This window comes from Lactuca sativa, chromosome 3 (assembly GCF_002870075.4).
Source record: "Lactuca sativa cultivar Salinas chromosome 3, Lsat_Salinas_v11, whole genome shotgun sequence".
In the NCBI taxonomy this organism is placed as follows: domain Eukaryota; kingdom Viridiplantae; phylum Streptophyta; class Magnoliopsida; order Asterales; family Asteraceae; genus Lactuca; species Lactuca sativa.
This window is the reverse complement of record NC_056625.2, coordinates 272,200,720-272,206,999: the sequence shown is the minus strand read 5'-3', so window position 1 is coordinate 272,206,999 and position 6,280 is coordinate 272,200,720.

The window sequence follows — 6,280 nt, the reverse complement described above, 5'->3', positions numbered from 1 at the left end:
CCCTAAACCTTCGTCTTGTGAGCTTATAAGTGATCTTGTTCCATTTTGTGAAGGGGTGAAGAAGGAGAAGAAGAAGGAAGCAAGGAAACGAGCTCTAGTGCCAAGATCCAAGACCAAGTGTGAACTTATTGAGGTATTTTCGGAGTTCTCTTCTGGTTTCATGCTTAAACTTCCATTAGAGCTCTTTTAAGGGCTATTTGATGCTTGTTCCAAGCTTTATGCTTGCTTGATTGTGTTATTGAGCCGTTATACCTTTGGATCTGAGTGTTGGGGTGTTGAAGAGTCCAGATCCACTGTCTTTTTGGAGTTACATTGCTTATTAGCCATGGATCTACCCTTATTGTGCATATTTTAGTCTTATTTCCCTCATTCATGTGGTTGTGCACGTAAAGTTGGAAACTTTACGTGGTAAAACAGCTTAATGGACCTAGATCTATCTTTTGCATGTGTTGGATTCAAGAGAAATCGAGTAAAAATATGTTGCATGGCGGCGACTCGGCGAGTCGGAGGAACGACTCGACGAGTCAGGTCGCGAGTCCCGAATTCTTCAGTTTCTTCAGTGTCGAGTGTCCGAGGTGAGTTAGGGAGTGGACTCAGCGAGTTAAGAGTAGACTCAGTAATGGAGGGACTCGGCGAGTTGTTCATACAACTCGGCGAGTCCAAGGCAATCTCCTTGAGGATTAAGAACAACTCGTCGAGTCTGTTCATCTGACTCGGCGAGTCGGATGAAGATCATCTGAGTTTTTGGATCCAGAGGATACTCGTCGAGTCGATGCCACACTCGACGAGTGACAGCTGGTAAGAGTTGAGCGGAGAGTCTAGGACTCGGCGAGTCGGGCATCCCGACTCGGCGAGTCAGCCCTGAGTAAGTCAACTTTGACCTAGGGTAAAAGAGTCATTTTACCCTGAGTGTAGTGCTAGTGATTGATTGAGTGTGTTTATGGATTTGTAGCCGAGGAGATTCAGGAGCAGCAGCCGTTAGCTTTCCGAGCCGCACTCTCATCCGCTAGCTTACGAGGTGAGTTTCCTTCCCGTAGGGGCGGGTCTAAGGCCACAATGTCGGCCCGTCCAGTTAATAGTAGTTTCCGGACTTCGGTCCGATGTAGTAGTTAGTATGTTTGATGCCTTCGTGGTTCAGACATGTTTTATGTGCTATGTGTATGTGTTATGTTCCGGGCCACGGCCCGATTCAGTATGCAGTATAAATTGTTATGGTATGCTATGCTATGAGCAGTCAGTTCCGGACTTCGGTCCGATGCAGTTAGTTCCGGATTTCGGTCCGATGCAGTCAGTTCCGGACTTCGGTCCGATGCAGTCAGTTCCGGACTTCGGTCCGATGCAGTTAGTTCCGGACTTCGGTCCGATGCAGGGGACAAGGTCCCAGTCAGTTCCGGACTTCGGTCCGATGCAGTTTTCCGGGTCCCGACCCGATGCAGTGGGCAAGGCCCAATATGTGTTTATATGTTGTTGTATGGTATGTGGTAAGTTGGGGGAGCTCACTAAGCTTCATGCTTACAGTTTCAGTTTTGGTTTCAGGTACTTCCGCAAGCAAAGGGAAGAGCTCTGGATGACGGCATCGCACACACCACCGTTTCAGCTTTAGTTTGGATTGATTTAGTTGTTGTTTTGGATATAGCATGTTACCTTTTTCCGCACAGTACTTTATTATCTTTTGGGACATATCACGCATGGTTTATCTATACGATACTCTGATTATAGTTTTGATGGTATTAAAAACGAAATTTTTGGGTCGTATTTTTGGGTCGTTTCACCTTGATCAGTGTCTTCCACACCACCAAGATAATCATCACTGATCCCACCAAGTTCTCTTTCACTGGATCCATTCTGGAGTCTATGTATGCCGGCGTATCAAAAGAGAGCATTATCATGAATACCTACAAGGAATTTTGTCCTTCGGGTCTGAGGGAGCTGACCGCAGAGATGGTTCAGTCCATCCATGACGCAGATAAACCAGCTGCCAGGGGAAAGAACCAGAAAAATAGAAACTTAAGAAAACGGCAAAAGGGGAGAAGGGTCCTTCTCCGAAGAAACGCAAACCTTCCAAGGCAGCTCAACCGCTCCACCAAAGAAGAGGAAGACTCAACCTAGGCACAAGCTTATTCTTGCCTCCTCCTCCAGCGAATCTAAGGATGAAAGTTCAGACTCCAAAGAGTCTCTTCGAGGTAATACTCCTCCACGTTCGCCTACTCCTGAGGTACCTGTTTCCACTGGACCTATCTCTCCTCCCCCAATCTCCATCCCTATTTCCATTCCCATCATAACCTCCATTCCCACCATAACCTCCTCTATTTCCATTCCCCCTATAACTACTCCTATTTATATTCCCCTCATAACTACCACTATTTCCATTCCCCCCATAACCTCTTCTAACCCTATACCACCCACCTCTATTCCTATACCACCACCCATTTTCACTGAAGTCACCAAAACGACCATCAGTGAAGTTCGAACCAACGTATCTGATACGGGGGATCGTACTTCAGCACCCGAAACCACCTTCACCACCGAGCCATTTTCAATACCTGAACCTACCCCTACCACTGAACCTCCAACATAACCCTTATCTCCCACTCCCTCAACAGAAACCGAGACATTTTTGGGTGGGGAGGATATGACCTTTGATTCCATATACTACAGCCCCTACCGAATCCAAATCGATGATGATAATGATGCTCCAATCACCAAAAAGCACATCAAAGAACTTCATGAGAAAATTGACAATCTCATCGCTTCTTCCTCCTCCTCTCGGTCCCACGTGACAGAGGCTACTATTCAGAAAATGGTGGATGACTTCACCAAGAAACACGATGCTTCCATCACCTCTGCCACCGCTGCCATTGATGCATCCTCAAAGGCATGCACCGCTGCGACTGAAAAAGTCGAAAAACTATTCAAAGATGCTAACATTTTTCTGGAGTCTTTGCAGGGGGGCTGCCAAAACCAATGCAGAGAAGGTCAATTCTGCTATTACGAAGCTAACCACTTCGTTTGCCACTGAACAGCAGAGCCTCGCCAGTCTTCGACAAACTCTTGAAGCTAATCATAAATCCTTCCAGTCCAACATTGATGAGCGTCTCTCCAAACTCAAACAAGATCTGGCCACAGAGAATTCTGTGATGGATGCTCTTGCTCGCAAAACCTCTACGCTTAAAGCCAAGAACCTTCTTCTTTCTCAATCTAGGAAGGAGGTTGATTCTCTTCTGTCAGAGCGAGCTGTGATCAAAAGTTGTGTTTCGGATGTCCACGGCGCCCTTTCCAACATCCTTGAAGCGCATGACCCGATTCTCAACTACTCTGTGAGGCGAACCCTTCATGAGAAGCTTGCTCCTGCGCTTGCCATGCTCAGCCGAATTGAGGGGCTTCCTGAGCTTGTGGCCTATCCAAAAAAAGGGGGAGAAGACAGTTCAAAGGGAAGTGATCAATCTCAACCTCCTCTTGTTTCCACAGCTCAATCCCAACCGCCTCCCATCTCTTCATCTACTCTAACCAAAGCAACCGAACCACTAACTGGTCATGCATCAGGTTCGGGTGCTAAATATAAAGGCAAGAAGGTTACCAGTGACAGTGATGGAGATGATGATAAAGAAACGATTGCGGAGATCTTGAAGAAGCAGGCTAGGGACAAAGAACTGGATCTGAACACTCGGGTTGCTAGGGAGGCCGAGGAAAATGAAAGGAGGATGAAGGAGCCTCATGATCTCCTTGAAAGTCGAAAAACTCTGTTCCCTCCTTGGACTCTTGAAAAGCTTATCAAAGAAGCAATCAAGTCTCCAAGTCTCCTCAGGCTAGAACCTGTGATCTCTCTAGATCGAGACAATTCTGTCAACTCACAGTTCGACATGCCCTTGACCTGAAAGGCCTTCATCTTTCATGCTTTCGGCCACATTGCTGAAGTCCCTCATCCACACCCGAAGGTTGACAGGGAGTTGATTGATTTCTATCTGAGGTATGCTCAGCCTCGGTACAAAACGTGGAGTGCACAGAAAATCATCAACGTCCAGGTCCTCAAACCTGCAAGAGAGGGCAACTTCATCAATGTTCGATTCAAAATCTTGAGGGGATCTGAGAAAACCGAACATGCCATTTATCTTGCTGATATTCCCAACTTAAATCCTCATGATTGGATCATTTTGCACAATATCCTCCTCACCAATGAAAACGAATATGAGCCGATCATAGATCACCTAAAGAGGATGTTGGGCTGCTATGTCATGGAGGTTGCCAAGCTGGATCAAGAAATCGCCAATGTCCTCAAGAAGAAGCCTACCGTCGCCCCAGTCGGTTCTGCAAGTGATTTGAACAAAATGTAGATGGGGAGGATTGACTCGAAGCGAAACTCGGTCATGTTTACTAGAGGAGAAGGCCAGAAGTGTTTGTTTGCCTTAGCTGATAAACATCTTTACATTACATCTTGTCTGGAGCATGTTCTGGAGATCATCCATCGATGCAGGCAAAACTCTGATAGTGACAATAAATACTTCAACGATATGATCCAGTGGTATATTCGCTTCAGGGTAACTCTTCTCGCCATCATTCCTTGCTTATTCAATGTTACAAAGAAGGCTGATGCTGCTGGGTCTAGCAAGCCGAAGTAGAGTCTCGCCTCATTTGACGCAAAGGGGGAGATTGTTGAGTGTATTGTGTTGCGTCTTGGGCTCGGTTCTTAGCCCTGTTTTGTATCCGGATTGGGCCTATCCATCTGTGATTTATTTGTTAGGGTTTGAGTATTTATAGATGCTTGCATGCATCTTGGTACATAAGTTTTTGGAGTCAATTATTCAAAACGATTATTGTTTTTATCGATTGTAACCCTAAAGCCTCTACAGCGGAAGTTCTTTGTCGAGCTCTGCTGAGGCTGGAATCATTTGAATCATTAAGCATATTGTTGATTCCATCTCTTGTTTATTACTTTGTTTGAATTGTTTTGCTAAACCTGTGTAAGATCTAAACGATCTAAGAGATTCATATCTCTTCACTCTTGCTCAACAATTTGATACAAATGATGATATTAATCAACTCACTAATGACTTTAAGAAACTCTTTGATCGTTTAGATCTTATAATAGGTAAATCACGAAAGCAAAAAACAACAATATCAAACACAAGAATGAATCTGAATATGTCGAATGATTTAATTGATTCAATCCTCAGCAGAGCTCGATCAAGAACTTCCACTATAGAGGATATTAGGGTTACAAAAGATAAAGATCAAAATACTTGACAAAATAATTTCCAAATCTTACGTCCTAGGATGCATGCAAGCACCTATAAATACAAAACCCTATAAAATAACTCACGGATGGACAAGCCCATACCGGAGACTAAATGGACTAAATAGCGAGCGCAAGACGCAACACCTTCTGGACCTAACAATCTCCCCCTTTGCGTCAATTGGAGCGAGACTATCTCTTCGGATTGCTGGGTCCAGCTGCAGGAACTTTCTTAGTGGTATCAAACAGACGTGGGATGAGAGCAAGGATAGTCTGTCTGAAGCGAATGTACCACTGAATCATGTCATCGAAGTACTTTTTGTCGTCTGCTGAATTCTGCTTGCATCGATGAATGATACCAAGAACATGTTACAAGCATGCAGTGGTGTATAGGTGTTTGTCAGCCAAGGCGAACAGGCATTTCTGGCCTTCGTTCCTTGTAAACATGACAAAATTCCGCTTCAGGTCAATTCTTCCCATCTGCATCATGTTCAAATCACTGGCAAAGCCTACAGGAGAAATAGTAGGCTTTTTCCTAAAGATGCTAGCGATCTCCTGATCCATCTTGACAACCTCCATAATGTAGCATACGAGCATCCTTTTGAAGTGATCAATAAATGGACCATACTCAGCTTCGTTGGTGAGGAGGATGTTGTGCAAAATAATCCAGTCATGTGGATTCAGGTTGGGAAGATCAGCAAGTGATATCGTGTGTTCGGTTTTAGCAGAACCTCTCAGCACTTTGAACCGAACGTTCGTGAAGTTCCCCTCACGAAACGGCTTGAGGACCTGAACGTTGAAGATCTTCTGAGCGCTCCAAGTTTGATACTGTGGTTGAGCAGAATTTAGATAGAATTCGACGAGTTCCCTATCAACCTTTTGATGAGGATGAGGGACATCAGCAACGTTGTCAAAGGCATGAAAGATGAAGGCTTTTCAGGTCAGTGGCATGTCGAACTGAGAATCGACAGATGAAGGCTATATTTGGTATGTACTTGACCCGACCCGGCATGGTCCATTTGGGTTGCACTTCACCGACACTATTTATAT